Source organism: Pan troglodytes, chromosome 5 (genome assembly GCF_028858775.2).
Source record: "Pan troglodytes isolate AG18354 chromosome 5, NHGRI_mPanTro3-v2.0_pri, whole genome shotgun sequence".
Classification (NCBI taxonomy): Eukaryota; Metazoa; Chordata; class Mammalia; order Primates; family Hominidae; genus Pan; species Pan troglodytes.
The window spans coordinates 90,044,657-90,067,359 of NC_072403.2; positions in this window are offsets into that span (position 1 = coordinate 90,044,657).

The following is a 22,703-nucleotide window of genomic DNA, read 5'->3' on the forward strand; positions in this document are numbered from 1 at the left end:
GATAGAATGGAAGAAGTAGAAATGGAGACACCAAGTACAAACAATTCTTGTTATGATAGCATTTTCTTCTACTTCAGATTTTTTACTATCAATTCCCTTTTGGTGATGCAGTGGCCTGATTAAGTAGTGAATGAGTTGATAGTGAGAATCTTCTTCACTTGCATTGTTCCCTCTGCATACAGAATATTCTTCCCTCAAAAGCTGTTTTCCATAATTAGCCTTCCACTGAGGCTGGCTTCTTCTCCAGGTGGACCGTGTTCCTATGTTTCTTATAGCCTGCTGCCCTAGGAGACAGTCCAATATTTTCAAATCTCTTAGTGTTACCTTTATTTGCTTGCAGAGATAGGGTACGAATTTCTCTACAACAATAATGTGATTTTGAGACCGGAGAGTTCCCCTGAGCCCCTCATGGGACTTACAACAGGGGTGGCTCCTTTACTGGGTGCTGCACTCAAACCTCTTGAAGGAGAGAGAGCACACGGGTTAACCGGTGCAGGAGCCAGGACAAGTGCCTTTGGGCACCAGCAGGAACAAACCCCATACTAGCCTGTGCAGCAGCGTGTAGGGGTTGCCTGTGACCTCTGGAGCCCCAGAGGGCATGTGTTACAATCAGTGCTCTTTTAGCATTTGTCTTCCAAGAATGACTAAGTGTTAAAACAGCTTGCTAGAGAGTCAGCGTGACAGCCTCTTGCACCCGCAGCCAGGTCCTTTTCCGTGCCCAAGAGGAATGAGGTCACATGAACTTGAAGGATGATGAATGCAAAGATTTTATTGAGTGGGGAAAGTGGCTCTCAGTGGTATGGGGAGCTAGAAATGAGATGGAATGATAATCTTCCCCTGGGGTTCAGCTGAACTCCTCTCTGACCATTGTCTCCTATGTCCAGCTGCCTCTTCTCCTCTCAACATTCAGATGCTTCTTCTCTTCTCTCCTTCTCTGCTGTGCCACTCTGCCCCTCTGCTAGTGGAGCTTTGGGTTTTTAATGGGTACAGGATGGGGGGCATGGAAGGCCAGGGTGGTTTTGGAAAAGGCAACATTTGGGCAGGAAAACCGGAATGCATGTTCTCATTTAGGGCTGCAGGTCTAGGCTTGAGGGTGGAGCCCTTGCCAATGACCCCGCCCTTTTCTACCCAGTTTTTCCCTGCCTCCTGTCCATATCAATTCTACCCTCAATGACTTCTTTTTAGTTTTATCTGCATAATGTCTAGGAATTCTTTGGCATGGGTGCCACCCATGGGTGGCATGGGTGGATACCTAGTGTCCAAGGGTTATTTCAAATTTTCTGTTCTTTTTAATAATTTTTGGTTATTCAGGTTTATTTTGTCAGAGGAAGGTAAAGGGAGGAATGATCATCTATGTTCAATCACATTTGTGGCAACTTAGGCTCAATAAAATTAGATTTGAGCTACTTACCAGCTGATTGCTGTTGGGCAAATTACTAAACTTATCTATGTGTCAGTTACCTTATTCCTAAAGTGACTGATGAAACACAAAGTATTACTATGAAAAATTGTAGTGCTTGGCACAAGTTAAACTACTAGTTTTTGCCATTTTGAAAGCACACAGGATCTTCATGACATGCAAACATCACTGCTCATCTGTTATATGCAACCATAAAGGTATCATTAAACACTGGAGAAGACTGAACGTATGATGCAGAAAAAATACATAAGTTCTAAATTTCAGATGTGTTGGGAGGAGTTAGAAAGAGGTGCATATTGTTGCCAAGATTTAAGAAAATTAGGTCTGAAAAAAATCACAGAATTTTTCTAGAAATAAGACACATGACAAAATCATGTTAGGAAGATTAAAATCATAGCAGAGCACCAAGGGGCATACTGGTCTTGGATTTTATGATTAATGGAAACATTATTATGTAGCCTCTAAAATTAATTTAGAGTACTTTTAATGCCCTTAAGGCATATAAAAGGACAATGTAAGGTCACAAGCTTTAAAGATAGCTATCATCACCCAATTCAATTTCTTCAAGCTGTCTGCAAATTAGTTGTTTTTCCTCTAAGAGCCATTCTAATTCAGGGAATTAATAAGCAAAGCTTAATATGAAAACCTTCCTGCCTTGCAAACTATATTTTAGCCCGTGGTAAATGTGGTATACCATGAAGATCTTTTTTGCTAAATCATGAGAATTTTAGAAAAATAAAAAGTTTGTGTGTCTTATTTTTATTAAGATGTTGCGTATCTTATATTTAATTTAAAAACATTAAACAAAAGAGATCTGATGTCTATTTTATTCATTCTATCATTTTTTAGCTTTAATTTAGGTAAATAATTTGTTTTTATTGTCAACAAGGTCATCTAACAGTTTTAAAATTAAATGCAAAAACATGTTTTCTACTGTTATTTGTTTATAAATATTGGCAAACCATGGGGTATGAGATTCTTATTTTTCTAAATAATCTCACTTTCAAAGTTTCAACATACTTATATGTGAAAAGGTTATGAAAAAAATGATACAGGGAGAAAGGCATGGAGATTAACTCTTTAATTTATTCTGCAAAACTGTATTAAATAGCTACTACATGCAAGTTCCTATACGATGCAAAAGAACTTATTGTCTTGTGGAAAAGCCAGTAAATAAATAGACAATACAACAATTTAAAAATTGCTATCACAAAGGAAGTACTTAGGGGCACAAAGAAGAATACTGACACAGACAAAGGAAACAGGATTATTGTTTTTGCATAAAGTTGGTTTTCCAGTTATCTGTGCTGCATATGTTGTTGAGAAATATGAGACACACATTCTGGAGAGAAGGAGTTGCATTTGCAAAAGCTTGGAAACTTAAGAAAATCCAGCATGGTTGGACAAAGTGGTAAGAAGTGAAGGAATGATGAGAGTTGACGCTGTATGGGTAGAAGACTGATTTTTAAAAATGATTTTGTTTCAAGGAGTGTTATTGAATGCTTGACAGTTGAGTGTTGACTTGTCCGTGTCTGTTTATTGAGAGATCTACTTCCCAGAGATAGTGGGCTTCTTATTCTTAGGGAAACAAGCCTAATAACTGCTGATAGGTCAAGATAAGAACCAAAATGTGATCATATAATTTAGCAGCATTATAACATTAGTGGCCTTGGCAAGATTTAAAATAGATGTTACGAGGAAAGTTAGATGGAACTGACCAATGAACCTAGAAAAATCTATAGTCTATATTGAGGGCCTCCCTATTATAATTATGAAAAAAAAAGCTGTAGAAATATGCACATTGTGGATGGAGGTTAATAAAACATCTTTGAATGATAATAATCTAAATCCTTACTATTAAAAACTCTTTTTCCAAGGAGTTTACCGAAGGGTGTGTGCAGATGAGCTCTAATCCGTGCATAGAAAGAGCTATCCTTAGAATTCAGGAGCAAGGTCAGAAAATGCCCTCCTATGATATTGAAGATATTTATCATCTTCATAAAAATGTGTATGTTTATCCATATTAAGGAGAAATGGTTTATGGAGGCTCTGCTGAAAATACAAATGCAGATCACAATTGCTATCAGGTGACTAATCTGTCTTGCAAATCTCATAAAATAACTAATGGTAAATTGGCAAGTAATATGTTATAACACTATTGAAAAATTGGTGTCATGATACCAAAATGGCAGCTTCAATATACAAAATGTTAGAGGTTAATGTATGTTAAATTCAGTCTTCAAAGTAAGGTGTGTGCATCATATAGGGGCCATAAAATGCTCAACAGGTCTATCTGAAAGGTAAACAAATATTCCCACTTCTAAGCGTACATATGGGTTTGTGTATATACACATGCATATATGTGCATATCTGTCTATCATCTATCTATTTATCTATCTATCTAAATCTATAGTATGTTTTATTTTGTCTGAAAAAGAAATTATTTACCCTTACTACCATTTAATGAAAGACTCAAATTGGCTTCTTAGTTGGCCCATGGTTAGCTGCCATTCTGTAGGGAGAGCTGTCTCCCAGATACACTTCAATGTAAAGGTGTTTGTGGTGGCATCCTTTTCTCCTCTTTCATCATGTTGCACATACTGTTGTTTACACAAGAACAGTCATTTAAAGCAGGCAAAAGACAAGTAGGATTGTTCAAATACTAGGAAATACAGAGGAGCAAACGTATTCAGGAAGCTACAACACATCTGATGCTATGAGAAAGTAGGGAAAATATGGATGAGTAAGGAAATGAAATGGAAATCTAACTGTAAATGTCATAATATTGATAGTAAGGCATTCTTTTTCCTCCCTTTATTGTCTTCTTTACCTATATTTCCAGTGGGCTCTGTGCTCGTTGTTTTGGGAGAAGTTTGTGGCAGGGAGGAATATAGGACAAGACCCTATGCTCTTACAGCTTTTATTTCCAGAAACTAGATGCACAAATTAGGAAAAGGATTCCTGATATACATAATATGAATTGAGAGAAATAGAAGGGAACATGAGACTTCTGTTTATAATCTCCAAGATTAAAAAGAGAACTTTGGAGAGAAGGGAAGATAGATAAATAGAGAGAGAGGGAGGGAGGGAGGGAATAATGAGAAAGCTAGAAAGAGGAGAGAGAAAGGGAAGAGATGGAGAGAGAAAGAGGGAGGGATGGAGAGAGGGAGGTGTTGAGAGAGAGAGAGAGAGAGAGAGAGAGAGAGAGAGAGAGAGACAGAGGTGTTGGCAGCTCCTGGCAGCTCACAAGGAATCTAGCAAGTCACCAGAGGGAAGTCTGTGGTGCGTCTAAGAAAATAAAGGCATGGGTAATTTCTCCAAAGTTCTGTAAGTTCTGTGTGGGACAGAATACAATTGAGTCACAGAACTTGGAGTATTCAAGCCAACCGAGCTGACATATATCTCACTGTAAACCTGTTGGAGCTAAGCCAAGATCCACATTGTTGTCCTTCCTCAAATTTTTGCTGAACACTACATGACACTGTGAAAAGAAAATAAATGTTGAGACTCCAAAATCACTAAGCTAAAGGGAAAAATCAAGCTGGGAAGTGCTTAGGGCAAACCTGCCTTCTGTTCCATTCGAAGTTATCCCTCTGAGGCTCACCCGAGACATATGCCTACCTGATTGCTTCCTCTGCCCTATCATTTATGTAAAAATGCAGGTTCACTGAGCCAGAATAAATTGTGTATTCAGTGAAAGGCTGATCAAGGACTCAAAAGAGTGCAATCATTTGTCTCTTCTCTAATTCTAACTTGGAAGACCCCCCTTCCAGTTGCCCTGCCTTACCGAACTGAACCAATGTACACCTTACACATATTGATGGATGACTCATGTCTCCCTAAAATGTGTAAAAGCAAACTGTACCCCCAACCACATGAGCACTGTGAGAGTTAAAGAAAGAGGAAAGAAACACGAAATGCAGCTGGTAGTTAAAGACAGGTTTACTTTAGCTCAAACCTGAGAGGCTGTCCTGGCTATTTCGGTCAGGAGCGCTTACTCTTACAGACAAAGAGTATATATTGTTTTAGGGTAAGGGGGCTTATCACAAGCTTGGAATGTTTATGTGTGTGGAGAAGTTTATGGCGGGGCTGGAATCTCTCTGGAAGGATGGGAGATTATCTTGGGGCAGACGTCTTTCCAGCCCAGAGAGGGATTATCTCAGGGCTAGCATCTTCCCTGCCAGAGGGGGGTTTATCTTGGGGCTAGCATGTCTCTGGTTGGGGAGGAGTTTGGAATGTTTCTGGTTGGAAATATTATTTGTGCTTTATGGTCATGCTGACCTTAGCCATTAGGCTGATGCCCTTTGGATTTAGGCAGTTTTTTATTAAGATAAACTTTAAAATGAGGGGCTTGTCCAAGAGGCGATGCTCCTGCTCTGTCAAGCACATGTCTCAGGACTTCCTGAGGCTGTGTCACAGGTGCATCCTTAACCTTGGCAAAATAAATTTTCTAAATTGACTGAGACCTGTCTCAGATATTTTGCATTGACAAGACCTTGGTATTGTAACAAATCCCTGGAAGGTGGATGTGGAGAATGCCTAGAAGTGACTGAAATCAGCATGATAAAATAGAGACAGAAATTAACTTGAGTTACAGAAAAATAACTTGAGCTTGATACTGGATATTTAAACATCATTGTATATCTATAACAACTTTGTATTTAATCTGAAAAGTAACAGAGGACTCTTATAGGAGCTTAAGTGCAAAAGTGTAACATCACATTTCTTATTAGAATATTGTTATGGAGAAGATATTAGAGGAGAAATATAGCAAAACATGTTCCCTGATGAGTAGAAAGATAGTATTTATTATTAATTAACAAATTGATACTGTGCTATAAAAATCAATATCCCAATTCAACTCAAGCTCAGGATGCTTATTATTTTAACAAAATAAGTTCAAGTTTCAGAATCATCAACCCTGAAAATCAGATTCTAACCCATCGGGACACTGCTAAAAAACGGATCTTCCAATAAACTCAACCTGACCAGCTGGCATAATTCTCTTAATAACTAAAGAGTTTTTAGAGAGAGTGAAACCTCATCATCCATATAAGCTCTAGAAATTTAATACCTTTTAACCATCCTACAGGGTATGAGGGGATGGGAAATCAAAGGGGATGACAAACCAAAGTTGTGAGAGCAGCATTAGTAGAGAAAGAGGAAGCAGCACTTTTCTAACTGTTACTAGTGTCAGGCCTCTGAGCCCAAGCTAAGCCATCATATCCCCTGTGACCTGCATTTATACATCCAGATGGCCTGAAGCAAGTGAAGAATCACAAAAGAAGTGAAAATGGCCGGTTCCTGCCTTAACTGATGACATTCCACCATTGTGATTTGTTTCTGACCTACCTTAACTGAGCAATTAACCTTGTGAAATTCCTTCTCCTGGCTCAGAAGTTCCCCCACTGAGCACCTTGTGACCCCCGCCCCTGCCTGCAAGAGAACAACCCCCCTTTGACTGTAATTTTCCACTACCTACCCAAATCCTATAAAACGGCCCCACCCCTATCTCTCTTCACTGACTCTTTTCGGACTCAGCCGGCCTGTACCCAGGTGATTAAAAAGCTTTATTGCTCACACAAAGCCTGTTTGGTGGTAACTTCACATGGATGCATGTGAAAACTAGCATCTTAGGAACATAGCTATGGCTTTATCTTATCTCCTACCCAAATTCTAAGAGTTAATAAATATGCAATAAAATTTCAAAATGCTAAGAAAATAGGCACCCTAATAATATCCATCTAGATTACAGATAATGATACAGAATTAACAATGGTGTCCTTCTTTCCTTCTTCTCTCCTTCCTTCTTTAAATATTTATGTGCCAGGTACTTTTCTAGGGACCAAGAAAATAAAAGTCTCTGTTCTCATACAGGCTTATGTTAAACTTCAAGAAACAGATAATAAATATATGCATACATTAATATGTGTTATATCAGGTTGTAAGAAGTGTTCTGAAGAAAAATCAGGAAAGGAGATAGAGTGATTCAGGGGTAGAGTTGCAATTTTAAATAAAATGGTTGATGGTAGTGACATGAGAGAGTGATTGATGATCTGCAAAAAGAGTATGCAAAGCGAATGAGAGTATAAAAGTAATGAAGCAGGAGCATGCCTGTCATACGTGAAGAATCAGGTAGGTGACACATGTGGCTAGATTACAGAGCATTAGATGAGATCACAGTGGCAACTGAGATACCAGGCCAGATAGGGCCTTTAGGTCATTATGAGGTTTTTGACATCCACTCCAAATGGGGAAGAAAGATATTGATGTATTATGTGCAAATTTATAATATCTTATATTTTCAAAGAATCACTCTATGAAGTAGGGAAAGACAGGAATCAAGATTAAGTCTAATGTCATGCCCCCACTTCTCTTCCACCAACAACTGGAACAATGACATTGACAGAGACAGTGATGACTGGGAAGTTGTGTGTTTGAGGTAAAGATCCGGAGTTTGGAGTTTAGCATGTTATGCTTGAGATTTCCGTTGAATAGCCAAATGAAAATGTCTAGGAGGTAGTTGGACAAATATTTTGAAGTTAGAGGAGAAGTCTCAGCTGGAGAAAAAAACTGCTTCAATGTTTGCATCTAGATAATATTCAGTGTCATGAAACTGGACGAGATCACCTAGGGAATGAGTTCAATTAAAGAAGAGAAGAGGTCTGAAAATTGAACCTAGTCACACTAATTAAGCAGTGGAGAGATGGAAAGAACCAGTAAAGGAAAAATGGGCCAGTTATTTAAGAGGAAAACGAAATAGTTTGGTGTTCTTTAAGACGTATGAAGAAAGTGTGGAAATTATTAGTTATGCTAAATGCTGCTGGTTAGTCAAATAAATCTAGAATTTAGAATTGGATTTAAAAGTTTATTTGTGGCCTACACAATACTTTCGGTGGGTGGGAGCTAAAACCTGAGTGTGGTAATTTTAAAAGAGAATGGGAGGAGAGGGACTGTAAACACCTTCTCAATACTTGCTGAAAAAAGGAGGTGAAATTTGTTGCAGTATCTGGAAGAAGATTTGGGATTAAAATGGAAATATATACAACATGTTGCATGGTGATTGGGCTGGTTGAGTAGATTAGAAAAAGTTGGTAACATGGCATACAGATGGGAGAGTTTCCAGAGCTACGTTCTTGAGTAGATGGGGTAGAAATAGATTTGAGGCACAAGTGAAGGGGTTGCCTGAGGTATAAGCATTGCTAACTTAATAGCATCGGGAAGGGCAAAGTATAAGGTCTCAGATGCAGGTTAGTAGATTGATATAGAGGTCAGCGCTGGTGGACATTTTCTCTGATTGCTTCTGTTTTCTCTGTGGAATGCTTGTGGGCAAAAAGGTGTGGGACGTTTAAGGCAAGCAAAGGGATGAAACAGTATTCCCAGACTTGAAGTCAGCAGCCAGAGTGAAGTGAGTCAGCTGGCTGTGTGTTTTTCTTCAACCAGAGCAGTTAGAGAAATGAATTATCCAGATTTGAAGTTTGGGCAAAATAGAGACAAATGAATTTAGGAATTGGCAAGAGTGTAATTTTAATGATGAACCATAGACCTTAAACTTGGTAAGGAGGAATCTGTCAAAGAAAACTTGCAGTTGAGACACAGCTGAGGACAACTTTATTCAAGACAATTGTACGAGGGAGAGAGATGGAAATCAACTCCACCAAAACAAAAGGTGGGAGTGTTTTTAAGTGCAGGGTGAGCTGGAGGATATTATTGGGGAGGTTGATCAATTGGGTGTGTCTAGCACGTTGAATGATTCACTTCTGAACTTGCAAATGTTTTTCTTTGTGATTAGGCTATTTGTGTTTGCTAATTGGCACTTAGCAAGTTAGGCTGCTACCCTTCCACAGAGGCTGAAAGAGAAGAAAGCTACCTTCCTTGATGATTACATTTCAAAGGGATGACTCCCAGGTCCTTGAGAGAGACATTACTGGTTTATAAAATGGGCAGGAGGTTGGGAGCTGTGTCTACACTTTAAAGAGGCAGATAAATAATTTGCAATTACAAGCTTTTTAAAGTAAGTACTCTAAGGAAAAGAAGGTTTCTGGTCTATGGTTAGGAGGAAATTTGTCTAAAGTTTAGTCAAGCCAAGGGGATAGTTAAGACTTGGTGTGAAGCCAGTAGAGGTGATGGTGAGAGACATGAATATAACAGAAGAAATGGGTTACAGGTACCTATCTGGTCAAATAATTTTAGGTATTGCCATATTGGTGGGAGTTAATCGGGAATACAGGTTTTAGAAAGTAATATTTTCTCTATTCTGCAGAAGGAAGCTTTTCTTCTGGAAGGAAAAAATTTTGGCATATTAGAAACAAAACTGAGTTACATAAAAAGCAACCTGACATTTGTTTTCAGAGTTACTATTGACACTTTTTATATTTGAGTGATTCATTAGAAGCAAGTATTATAAATAAATTAACTTTGTAAATTGTGCCATAATGAATAAACCTCCACAAATAAGGGAATGTAATAACCATCTAGTGTATATACACTATATATAGATAGATGCTATGTATTTTCTCAAGGATTATTTTAATCTTCACAACAGTTACAATCGAGTTAGAATTAGTCCATATTTTATGAATGAAGAAAGTAAACCTGACACAGTTTTTAAAAAATTGTCTAAATAATAATCCAACTCAGTCTACTTCAGTATTGATGAAGCCCACTTTATTGTCATTGTCACTATGCCATATGTAACTGTAATTGTAAGGCAAAATGAGTTTTACAAAAATAGCAGACTAAACTTATTGAAAAGTTTGTTTTCTCTGGTGTAATCACTTCCATATTAAACTTTTTCAAATACAAATTTTCTTAATAAGAATTTTATGTCAAAACAGCTATTGGATAGGTTCTTTTTACTTCAGGTAGGAACACTGCCAACATCCTGTAGGGGAATTCTTTTTAATACAGGCACAATGAATAGTGATTTCCAGCTGTGAACTAAAGAGTTTCTCAGTAAGAATCTAACTAGCAGTTTTGCTGAAATATCTTTTAATTTGAAGCCCCATAATTTAATAAAGTTGGTTTCTTTAATATGCAATTTAGATCCTCTTAAAGCATTTTTCCATCCATTTCTAAAGATGATATATTGAGGTTACTTTCATTTTAATGATGCACTCTAAATCCACTTAATACATGTAGAGAAAAAATGCTTTTAGACTGACCTTAAGGTAGAAATTCCTTTGAAGTAAAAACTGTATTTCTCCATTTCAATTTTATAGCAGTGGCCAGTTTAAAGTGTTTCACTGGTATGAATATTCTTTTACAGGATTCTGGTAATATTAGATTTGAAAATATAAAAAAAGTCAATGTGCTTTAACTACAAATCAATTTTAAGGCTCTGTCTTCAATATCAAATACCTTTCCAATTCAAATTACTTTGTTTTCTATAAGCACTGTGTAAATACAAGAGATGAATCATATCAAAAAATCAAATTGGTTGGCTCTAGCTATTGATTATTGGAGAATAAAATAATGTCAATGGCATAGCTGAGCTTCAGAGAATTACAAAATAAAGTTAATTCATGCTTAGACATCCAAAATCACATTTATTAAATCATGCACAAGCCTTCTCTTTTAGTTTAAAGGGTGCAATGAGTTATTTTTTATGCTATGAAGATTGCCAGAGTTTAAGGATGTGGTTGACAGTTCTTAAAAAATAATATGAATTGCACGGATCTGTTCGATACATTTAAGAAGGAGAATAAACATTAAATTTGCAGATCAACTGATCCTTTGATATGTGTTCCTACTTCCTGCATCAGAGAACATTGTCTTCATTGCTATAGGATAGTGAGTAGAGCAGTTGTCTGGCTAACATCTTGTGGGGACTGACACTAACGTGATTGTGGCATACACCATTATAATTCTCTTCATTTTACTTACTGTTTTTTAAAAAGGTGAGGAAAAAATGCTCTGACAAATTGCCACTACTCTGTGGGGATTTTATATAAGAACTTGAAATGATGTTTGCCAAGTCCAAAGCACTAGGTAAATAAGCAGAGATACATGGAACATCACTGAGAGAAGACTCAAAAAGGTTTTCATAACTTTATAGTTCTGTGCTGACTTAAAAAATACTGACATTGATATTTAACATAATTTCCTGAAGTAATTATTTTTGCCTATATCTTTATTTTGAAGTAAAATATTATAAATAGGAAATATTACATAGAATAAATAACAGTGAAATTGTGTATACTCCAACATTTCCTGAATCATCTTCTCTATATGATGCCAGTGTGTAGCTGGCCACAAGAGAAATTTGCATGAGATTTGGACCAGTGAAACAGGAGCAATCAGTCCCTAAAGATCATCACAGTTACAGGCAGTGAAAGACAAATTGGAGATACCTGTGGGTCCCAATTTATCCTCACTCATTTCTGAATTCTGCTCTTCTTCCTAACCATTGGCCCACCTAAACCATAATCTCTTGGGCCTACCACTGCATGCTTGGCTAAAAATTCACAGTGGATATAGCTGTGGAGAGGCAATCAGCCTTCCACAGACTCAATAAACTCAATACAAGTATTTGTTAATTCTTACTCACTACTTACCTTCTTTTCCTTACTTCCTTTCTTTTTCCTTCTTATTAGAAAGTAGGCACAATGAGAGCAGAGACTTAGTTTATCTTGTTTCTCTAACATACCTTCTATACCTGCAACATATTGCCTATTTCTGGTAAAAAAAAAAAAAAAAAAAAAAAAAAAAAAATATATATATATATATATATATATATATATATATAGTGTTGAATGAATGGAATAAGTACTATTAGCAACAAAGTGATTTAATCAAATTCTTAAGGCCATATATTTTCCTAATGAACATTCTGATTAAGTATTGAATCTGAGTTCTCCACCAGCTTAATCAGTCTCCCTATAGTTAGCTGTAACCCAGTGTTGTGTGAACATGATACAATTTGCCTTCATTTGCATAACTGTTTATTGCCTCCTAAAAGTAATCAATAATGTGATTCTGTAAATGATCATGAATCTGAAATAATATATAAAATACCAAATTTAAATTAAGCTGTTACTATGGTTATAAATATTTTCTCTGTTTTCTTTGTAAAATATTTGGTTTTCCTAAAATCCTCGCTCTTTAGGCCATTTAGCAACCAGATGTTAGCTGGCTTTAGAAATACTTTATATCAGGAAAGACATTTAATCTGGACATTGCATTTATTAATGGCATTGTTTAATATTGAAAAAGCTTAAAATATTGATTATTTACTTTTATCCTAAAATGTCATTCTGTATCAGTCCAAATGGTTGATTTAAAAAAAAAATAGGAATATTTTATTTGTCAGAGGAGTTAAATCTTTCTTCTGTAAGGCACATCAGAAGTAGTATTACATTTTTATTTGAGGTCAAGGATATTGACATAAAAATTAGTAAAATGCTAGAGAAAATATGCACAATGAAAAGAATATTAAAATTCAGGACACAGTAGTTTATCAATAATCATTGTTTGTTGATGGCTATTGTAGTGAACCAGAAACTCCTAATCCAGACATTTTTAAAATGATAGAACAAGTTGGACACATGAAACTTCAGCATAGCAGCTGTATGACATTAGTTCATTTGCTACAAATCTCTCCAAGCTTGTTTTCTCAGACTTTTACAATATATACTAATAATTACATTCATGCTTGTTGAGAGATTATTTAAAAATTTGTAAGGTATAAATTATGAGCATAAAAGATAATATAAGCACTGGAGATATCAATATTATTAATAATAATAATCATTGATCCCACTGACTCTGTAACTCTTTTCCAAGCATCAGCCCATTTTTATCATTTACTTTTAGTCACTCTGCCGTATGTGGATCAGCTGCAAATTATCTCCGTTTACTTCCTATATTTTACTGAACACTTTATGTTCAAATGAAAAATTTGTAAAAAAGAATTACCTAGCTGTATTAGTCATAAAATCAACATAGACCAATGAACCTCAGGTACTAACCCTCACTTATCTGATTCACTGGGACACCAAAAAGGTCCTTTTCCAGAAGGACAATATTGTAAGTGTGAGCATGTTGAAACTCTGTATTACAATAAATCTTTAAATGCAAACGCTCTCTACCTGAAAGAAGATCTGTGTTTGCCTTTCCTTCATCTCAAATTTAATTGTATGCCAAGAGCATTCTGTTCCATTGAGTTAACCTTGTACAAGAGAATAATATTTCAGCATTTTTATCCATGTATTTTCTTTTACTACTATAAAATTTTCCTCTTTGCCTTGCAGCTCTTTCATTAGAAACAAACAGGTTAAAATGTTTTGCTCCAGTGGAAATAATACAGAAAATAATCTTAGTGTTTGTTTCAAATTATTGGCTCTGAGTTCCAAAATATGCCTTCAATGTTTACAACACAAACAATAGCCCTAAAAAAAAATTAAGAGTGATAAGAATTTATGTAACTAAAGATCCAGAACCTGGAGAACTCGCAGCATGAAGTTTATGCTATAAACTTGAGTAGGATGAATGCAGGATGCATTGGTACATGTACAAACAGCTGCTGGAAAAAAATAGACACAAAAGGTATAATGGCCTAAGCACACTAGAAGTGTATTACTAGCTCACCTAACTATTCAAGATGGGTATTCCTGTTTTAATCCATATTTCAGCTAACCAAGCAAATAAACTGTTAGAACCTTTTTTAACTCCCCAGATGCAACATCAAATGTAGAGTAGCTACTTAGTGGGCCCAAATTAATAAATTCAGCTTGATCCAACTCTGTGTTCCTTCCACCATTATCCCACACCCTTAATATCCATTCCCATGCCTGTTCTCCAGTTTTCTGTTTACATAAATTAGAAAACTCAAGCAGTTATTTTTGAGCGTAGTGCACCTCCTCATGGGTCATACTCTCAACCTCACCTCTGTGGGCCCGCCAGGACTTTAGTCTAGCTATAGGACTGGAAGCAAACAGGGGTGTTGGCTTCCTGAGGAGAACCAACATTATCTTGCCTGGAAACTGCCTCGGGGAGGCCATCACCATTGCCTCAGGCAGCACAGGGTTTATCTCCTCAAAGGTGGAAGGGCTGATGGCAGCATGGGTGGGGGGAGGGGATGTTTCCACTATGGGGACAGGAAAGGTGTTTCTTCTGGCAAAAAAAAAGGCTCATCAGAGTTCACAAACTCAGTGTCCCCAGCTTCATCAGGGTCCTCCCACACCTCCCCATTCCAAGTTGCAGGGTCCCATTCTTTTCCAACAAATGCCCTCCTTTAACAGTAGACATCTGGTGAGGTTGGGCATGCACCTTTCGTTGCAGGTCGGCCACTCACACGATAAGAACTTGTGTCTGTTTTTCCACAATTTCAGCTCTTTCTCTACAGGAGATAAGACTCTCAGCTCAATCTTAGCAGATTTGGGGCTCAGTATTTGCTTCTGAAGCTGGGAGATAGGATCCCTGAGTTCATCATTTTCTTTCATCGCTTTGTCCACTGAACTTAGGAGCAACCAACCAGCATCATTATGTTCCCTGGTTCTCCGCATAGGGTCAAAGGTATTATGCATAGAGTCAGTAAACCCTTTGCTTCTCACAAGTGATGAACCATGAGTGTCAAATGCCTTTATTTTGCATAACTTTCTAAACAGTTCATGCCAAGGACTATCAGGGTTCTCCATAGTATTAGAAGTAGAGTCCTTAGCAATTTGAGGTCTAATCATATTAAGCAGCCAACTCCAGAAACCCCCAAACCAATGAAATAACTCCATCCTTAATATTCTGTTCCTCTAGAACCACTCCTGGTACCAAAATATCTATATTAGTCAGGGTTCTCTACAGGGACAGAACTAATGGAAAGTATATATGAGTTTATTAAGTGTTAACTCACACAATCGCAAGGTCCCACAATAGGCTGTCAGCAGGCTGGGAAGCAAAAAGGTCCAGTCCTAGTTCCAAAACTGAAGAACTTGGAGTTCAATTTTTGAAGGCAGGAAGCATCCAGCATGGGAGAAAGATGTAGGCTGGGAGGCTAGGTCAGTCTCTCTTCCTACATTTTTCTGCCTGCTTATATTCTAGCTACACTGGCAGCGGATTACTTTGTGCCCACCCAGATTAAATGACTCAAATGTTAACTTCCTTTGGCAATACCCTCACAGACACACCCAGGATCAATACTTTGTATCCTTTAATCCAATCAGGTTGACACTCAGTATTAATCATCACAATAAGCTATTTATTACTGATTCAACTTTGGGGCTCATTATTTGTCTGTACAGGGATTCAATTTATTCCTGGCTCAGCCTCTTCATATTCTTTATGTGTTGCGTTATTTTGTGTTACATTGATAAAACTGTCTCCAATCCACAGTGGCGATCCATTTGGAAACAGCACTGCACTGACATTAGGAAACAGTTTCTGAAGAGACATCTGATTTTTAAAAATGTTTTAAAAATTGGCCAGGTGTGGTGGCTCACGCCTGTAATCCCAGCACTTGGGGAGGCCCAGGTGGGCGGATCACGAGGTCAGGAGATCGAGACCATCCTGGCTAACACAGTGAAACCCCGTCTCTACTAAAAGTACAAAAAATTAGCCAGGCACAGTGATGGGTGCCTGTAATCCCAGCTACTCGGCAGGCTGAGGCGGGAGAATGGCGTGAACCTGGGAGGCAGAGCTTGCAGTGAGCCGAGACAGCGCCACTGCACTCCAGCCTGGGTGAAAGAGCGAGACTCCGTCTCAAAAAAAAAAAAAAAAAAAAAAAGTTTTAAAAATCTGTGAACTTTTAAAAATAGTAATGTAATGATAAAGTGGCAAACTTCAATATCTCAATAGTTTTATTTTATTATTTTAATTTTGTAACAACAAACATTTATTAAGACACTACTGTGTATCTATTACTTGGGAAGCTGCTAGGATGAAATGGAAAAACAAAAGCGAATTGGAGCCAGATTAGGTCTAGGTTTGAATCAACTCTTCACCACTTGCTACTTGTGCCTTTGGATATATGTCACCTAACCTCTTGAACTTCAGTGGTCTCACTTGCACAATTAGAACAACAATTACTTCACAGACTAGCTGTGCGGATTCAGTAAATCCATGCATAGGAACATGTCTAATTGGTGCTTACAGCAGGCTGAATAATGACCCCCAAAGACACAAGGTTCTAATTCCTGAAAACTGTCATGAAAAAAAGATATTTATAGATGTCATTAAGAATCTTGAAATGGGAAGATTATCCTGGGTGGGACATAAATGCAATCACAAGTGCCCTTTTAAGAAAAAGGCAGATGGAGATTTGAATCGACAAAGGATACAGCAATGTGACCAACAGAAGCAGACAATGGAGTCATGGGGCCACTAGTTAAGGAATGTCAGCAACTACTAGAAGCTGGAAGAGCCAAAAAATGACTTCTCTAGAGCCTCCAACAGGAATGAAGCCCTGTCAACACCTTGATTTCCAGTGAAACTGATTTTAGACTTCAGGAGTTGAGAACTGTGAAAGAATATATTTCTGTTGTTTCAAACCTCCAAGTTTGTTGTAATTTGTTTAGGAAAGAAAAGACACAGGAAATAATATAGTGTTAGTTAATTTGCTTTTGTGTCTTGTTTTTAATCTAAATTGTGTTTTTAATATGGCAAAAATGCAAAGAATCTAAATAGGTGTAAAATGAAAGGTAATTCTCCTTTCCACACATTGTCCCTCAGTCCCCCTCCACAAAGGCAACCATTGTTACAAATTTTTTATGTGTTCCTCAAAGATATTCTATACATAGACAAACATGCATCAAAAAGAACTTTGTAAAAAGTTCATCCCATATAAATGGTATTTCAAAATGTCTACTTTCTTGAAAGCACATACAATGCTTTTCTATTTGAGACCAATCTATAGTACAGAATCTTCAGACTTGGAGTCAGGCACAATATAAGAAAAACCCAATGACAAGAGCAAGACTTCAAAGGAGCCACAATAAAGATGGCAAAGACATTTTATTGTTCATTAAATTTTTTATAGAAAAGTAAACAGAGAAGAATAGAGTCTCAATGCAGTAAGTTCCAAGGCTTGAGGCTGGAACTAGTTAGACAATTAAGTGACATGCAACTGGTCTGTGCTATGATGTATCATGTCAAGACATCAAATAAATTTAGGTAATTATTTTGTCCACAGTTGAATGGAATCTAAAAAGAGGTGAAGTTGTAGGCTCATTAAGAAAGGAACAACATAGGCCGGGCCCGGTGGCTCACGCCTGTAATCCGAGCACTTTGGGAGGCCAAGGCTGGCCGATCATGAGGTCAGGAGATCGAGACCATCCTGGCTAACAGGGTGAAACCCCGAATCTACTAAAAATACAAAAAATTAGCTGGGCGCGGTGGCGGGCGCCTGTAGTCCCAGCTACTTGGGAGGCTGAGGCAGGAGAATGGTGCGAACCCGGGAGGCGGAGCTTGCAGTGAGCCGAGATCATGCCACTGCACTCCAGCCTGGGCGACAGAGCAAGACTCCGCCTCAAAAAAAAAAAAGGAAAAAAAAGAAAAGAACAACATAGACAGGCTTTTGTATAACCATGTCTTTTTAGATGCTTTCATGTTTTTTGACAAGTTTTTCTTTGTCTCTACAGGTAATACTACATTGGAACTTTTAATCAGTTTTTATTATTGGAAACAAGGTATCATCATATTCCTTGTAATATAACTCTTGATACACTTATTTTATCTAATTGTCATGATTGCCCAATAAATTTATATCATTAAAATTATTCCTATCCATGTTTAATAGCAATCAATTATCAACTCTTACTAATACAACGTAAGATATTGTATTATGAGATATAGAAGATCCCAAGATAAATAAAAACAAAGTCCCTGGCCTAAAAGAATTTGTAATCTGCTTTAACAGTCATGCCTGTATATGGCAATTTGTGTTCAAATGGTTAAAAAATAATTGGAAAACTAAATGGAGGAAAAGATTATTTCCTACTATGAATCAGGAAAGAAAGTCTTTACGGAATAATTCACATTAGATCTGCATCTTCAAGATAGCTATACTTTATCAAGATTCAAAGTCTGGGCAGGAAAGCACAGTCAACATTGGAGGAACTATGAGAGAGCTTAATACATGGGGTCATAGATGCCTGAGAAAGTGTGGGAAGGAAAGGCTAATTAACCAGAGGAACAGAAAGACAGAAAGGTAATTGATACTGCCCAATTACCTTATATGGTTTGATGTCAAGTCTGGCTCTTTATTTCTGAAGATCCCACTATCCTTCATTTTTAAATACCAGAGGCTCTATCAGGGCTACAGAAGACTTTTAACACATAGGCCATGGGATACTAACAGTAATGTTATAAAAATTTCACTAGGTAAAGTGAAGGAACAAAAGGAAATTGTATATTTCAAATTACTGTCTTTTAACTGTCAAATTCCTATGTGAATTTGATAGAATTGAAGTGGGTGAGAATAACAAAGTGCTCCAATTTGCCAGCACAGATTTTTCCATTGTGCTTTAGTATAAGTCCCTTATAGCTTTACAATGTTTACATTGTTATTTTCAGAAGACTGTGGAACTAAAAGCAGTCAAGTCATGATATAATTGTACTTTAAAAGTCTGTGAAAAAAAAGAGACAATTAAAAAGCTGAATACAAGTCTCCACCAAACACAGCTTGCTGCTGTTTTTAGTATGACTATTAGATTTTTTTTTACACCTGAATTTTCCCTAGGTCAGTCCACCACTTTTGGTGTTTTGGGGCTAAATTGGAAGACCAATATTCATTATCCTCTGTGTTAGATTACTATTCCTTTTACTCTGATGAAGACTAAGCCAGAAGAGAACATGAAGAACAGCAAAACTACACAGGTAGATGCAAGACAGAAGAGATTAATGAGGCCACGGAAGTAGAGAGGGGACATAAGAAAATTTGCTCCTGGAGCTTGTATGCATCAGTAACCAAAATGAAATGTATAAGTCAGAGGATAGAGGGACAACTATGAGCAAATTCAGCTACGCTTAAAAAATTATGTTTTACTACTAAGTTAGTTATTAATAAGTAAAGAAAATCAGCCCTCATATACTTAAAAATAATTATGCATATTATGATATTGACTTTTTAAAACATGTTTCTTTGGCACATAGTTGTGGAACACCAACTGCAGAATCACTGTGGTTTAACTATTTTGAAGTTAATTGATTAAATGAATAGATAGCAAGCCTTCACATCTGTATAAGATTTTATAACTTGCATTCAGTAAATATAATCACACTTGCTTTTGTAATGATATAGATATGGAGATATGGGGGGGTATCAGATCCACTTTCTAGTTCAAGATTCATAGATAGTGGCTTGCCAATGTCACATAACCTCTAGTTCGAAGATCGAGGACTCAAACTTAGGTTAAGATTGATTCCCATCATATAGTTAATACACATGCTGTACACAAAAACTAATGTAGCAATTGTTTGATTAAAGGCATTTATAAGTATCAGAAAATATCTATAGCTATTAAAACTAATATTTTAAGCACTTACTATGTTCCAGATACTATTCTATGTGTTTATCCTCATAACCACTCTATGAGGTAAGTAATATTACCCCATTTTACTGATGAACACATTGAGTCAGGAAGTGGTTGCATAAAATACTCAAATTCATTCAGCTAATATGACACCATTATGTGAATCTAGGGAATTGGGCTTCAGAGCCCATGCTCCTAACTGCCAAGCATACTGTCTCAAAATTAGATATGTAAAAAGCAAAATTATTTTAGGTCTAGTTACTACTAGCAAACTGATAGGAATGTTTACATTTTGCTCCTCAATACATGGCCAGAAATGCTCAGCTAAATAAGAATAGAAAAGTGATTTGAACACTATAGATAGTACATTTAAATAATTAAGATTTCCTCTCCCATTTTGTTTTGAATATGCAGGACCTGGCTTTTGAGGAATATATAGTGTATGTTGACAGGACTTAGAAAATACTGCTATTAATCAAAATCTAAAGTCAATAGGAAAAGATAAAAATGTTCATATATTTTATTAATAATTGTAATAATTTCTGGCATCTTATCAGTTGAATTGCTAAGATTCCAAAGTAGATCTGTTAGATAAATGTTCAACTTCCTACTTTATTTACCTGGGAAGAATTTCCCAGTGCCAATCATTTAGATTTTCATAGTAGAGAAGAGTTTTATAATATAGATTCAGATATGTCATTTATCTCCTAAGATAAAAAACAAAAACAAAAAATTGGCTCCCTGGTGTTGGGCAGGGGCCAGGTGGCTAGTTCTAGTTCACCTCGAAGGATGAAGTGTGAGCCTTTATCCTTCAGTGGTCAATCAGGTCCATGGGGAATCTTAAAAGAAGGAACTCATGGAGTGAGTGACTAACGCTCACTCTGCTCTAAACCTTAACAGGGGAAAGTAAAAGTAGTTTGGAGGTTTCTGCCTCTTTCAAACAGCTAAGAAAACCAGAAAGGAATTTGCATTGCAGTCTTTACTAGGTGTTTCACTAAATGTTCTCCAAGCCAATAGAATCAATGTAACACACAGACACACACACACACACACACACACAGAGAGAGACAGAGACAGAGAGAGAGAGACAGACAGACAGAGTAAGAGATTAATTTTAAGGACTTGGTTCATGCTCATGTAGGGGCTGGCCAGTCTGAAATTTGTACGGCAGCCCAGCAGTCTGAAAACTCAGGCAAGATTTTTATGTTAGAGTCTTGAGATATAATTTTTTCTTCTCTGGAAAACCTCAGCTTTTTCTTCCAAGGCCTTCAACCAATGAAATGAGTCTCACCTACATTATTAAGGATAATGCCCTTCGCTTAAAGTCTGCTGAGTGTAAATTTTAATCACATATACAAAATGCCTTCAGAAGCAACATCCAGACAAATGTTTGACCAAACAACTGGACGCCATAGCCAAATTCACACATAACTAACCATCACACTTTGTAATAGTCTTCTCAGCTTCTCTTCCTTTAACTCATCCATATACATCAACAAATCATGTGCTCAATTCAATAAAGATAGCTAAAGATATAGTAATTGCCTCAAACTCTTTATCTTTTTCCTGACCTGTTTCAATAATACCTTCAGTTCACCCTGAAATACTGATGATTATTCAACACTCTGATGCCAGGCTGTCCTTTGACGATCTGGATAAAGGACTTGTTCCTCTTCTCTTCAGACACTCCTTAAAATGGATCTTACAGCACTGATCTCATGCCCAGTAGCCCATCTAGACTAATTCAAATGCTCAGGGAGTGAATCAGATTCTGACCCTAAAAGAAATTTGAAATTTCCTGTAGTACTTCCTGTAATATTCCCTAGAAACTAAAAATAATGGGGATGTAAGACATGACTTTACATTATCTGGCTATGACCTGGCAATTATCTACTTCTGTGTACTATAAGAATACATAATTAGGCCACTGTCTAAGTCTCCACTACTTTCCCTCTTGTGTAATTTAACCTTCTGCTATGGTTTGAACATCTGTCCACTCCAAAATTCATGTAGTGTTTAATTGCCAGTATATTGATTTTAAGAAGTGGGACTTTTGTGAGGTGATTAGACATAGGGGCTCTGCCCTCATGGGTGGAATTAATGCCATTATAAAAGGGCAAATTTGGCCCCCTTTTGTCCCTCTTAGCCCTTTGGCCTTCTGTCACATGAGAATCCAGCCTTCCTCCCCTCTGGAGAACACAGCGTGCAGGGCACCATCTTGGAAGAAGAGAAAGGTCTCACCAAACCTGCCTATGTTTTGGGCTGAGACTTCCCGGCCTCCAAAAGTGTGAGAAATAAATTTCTGTTTTTTATAGATCACTCAGTCTGTGGTATTCTGTTATAGCAGCCCCAAATGGACTGAGACACCTTTCTTCAGTTTCTGGATCACACTAAGGCCTTTTCTTCTTCAGGGATTTTGCCTATTGCTGTTTCTTCTGCTTAGCATACTCTTTCTTTGGGATTCCAAATGCCTTGTTCATTCTTATCATTCACATCCTAGATAAAAGTCATCAAATATGCCTCTATCTAAATTATGCCTTTTTCTTCTGCCCTGACCATTCATATCCATTTCATCCTCTACATTTTCTTTATTGCACTTATGGCTATTGGAAATTATCTTATTCATTTTTTTTCTTGTTTGTCTACACCTTCCTACCCACCTCTAGCTCCACTGTGATAAATGAGTTTTGAGATTTTGGGGATGTGTAGGAATCTTTGAGATTTCATGGACAACAATCACTCCTGTGCCTCATTTTTAATTTAAATAAATTCAGAACATTTTGCTAATAGGATTATTTTGCTAATAATTTAATAATACTCTG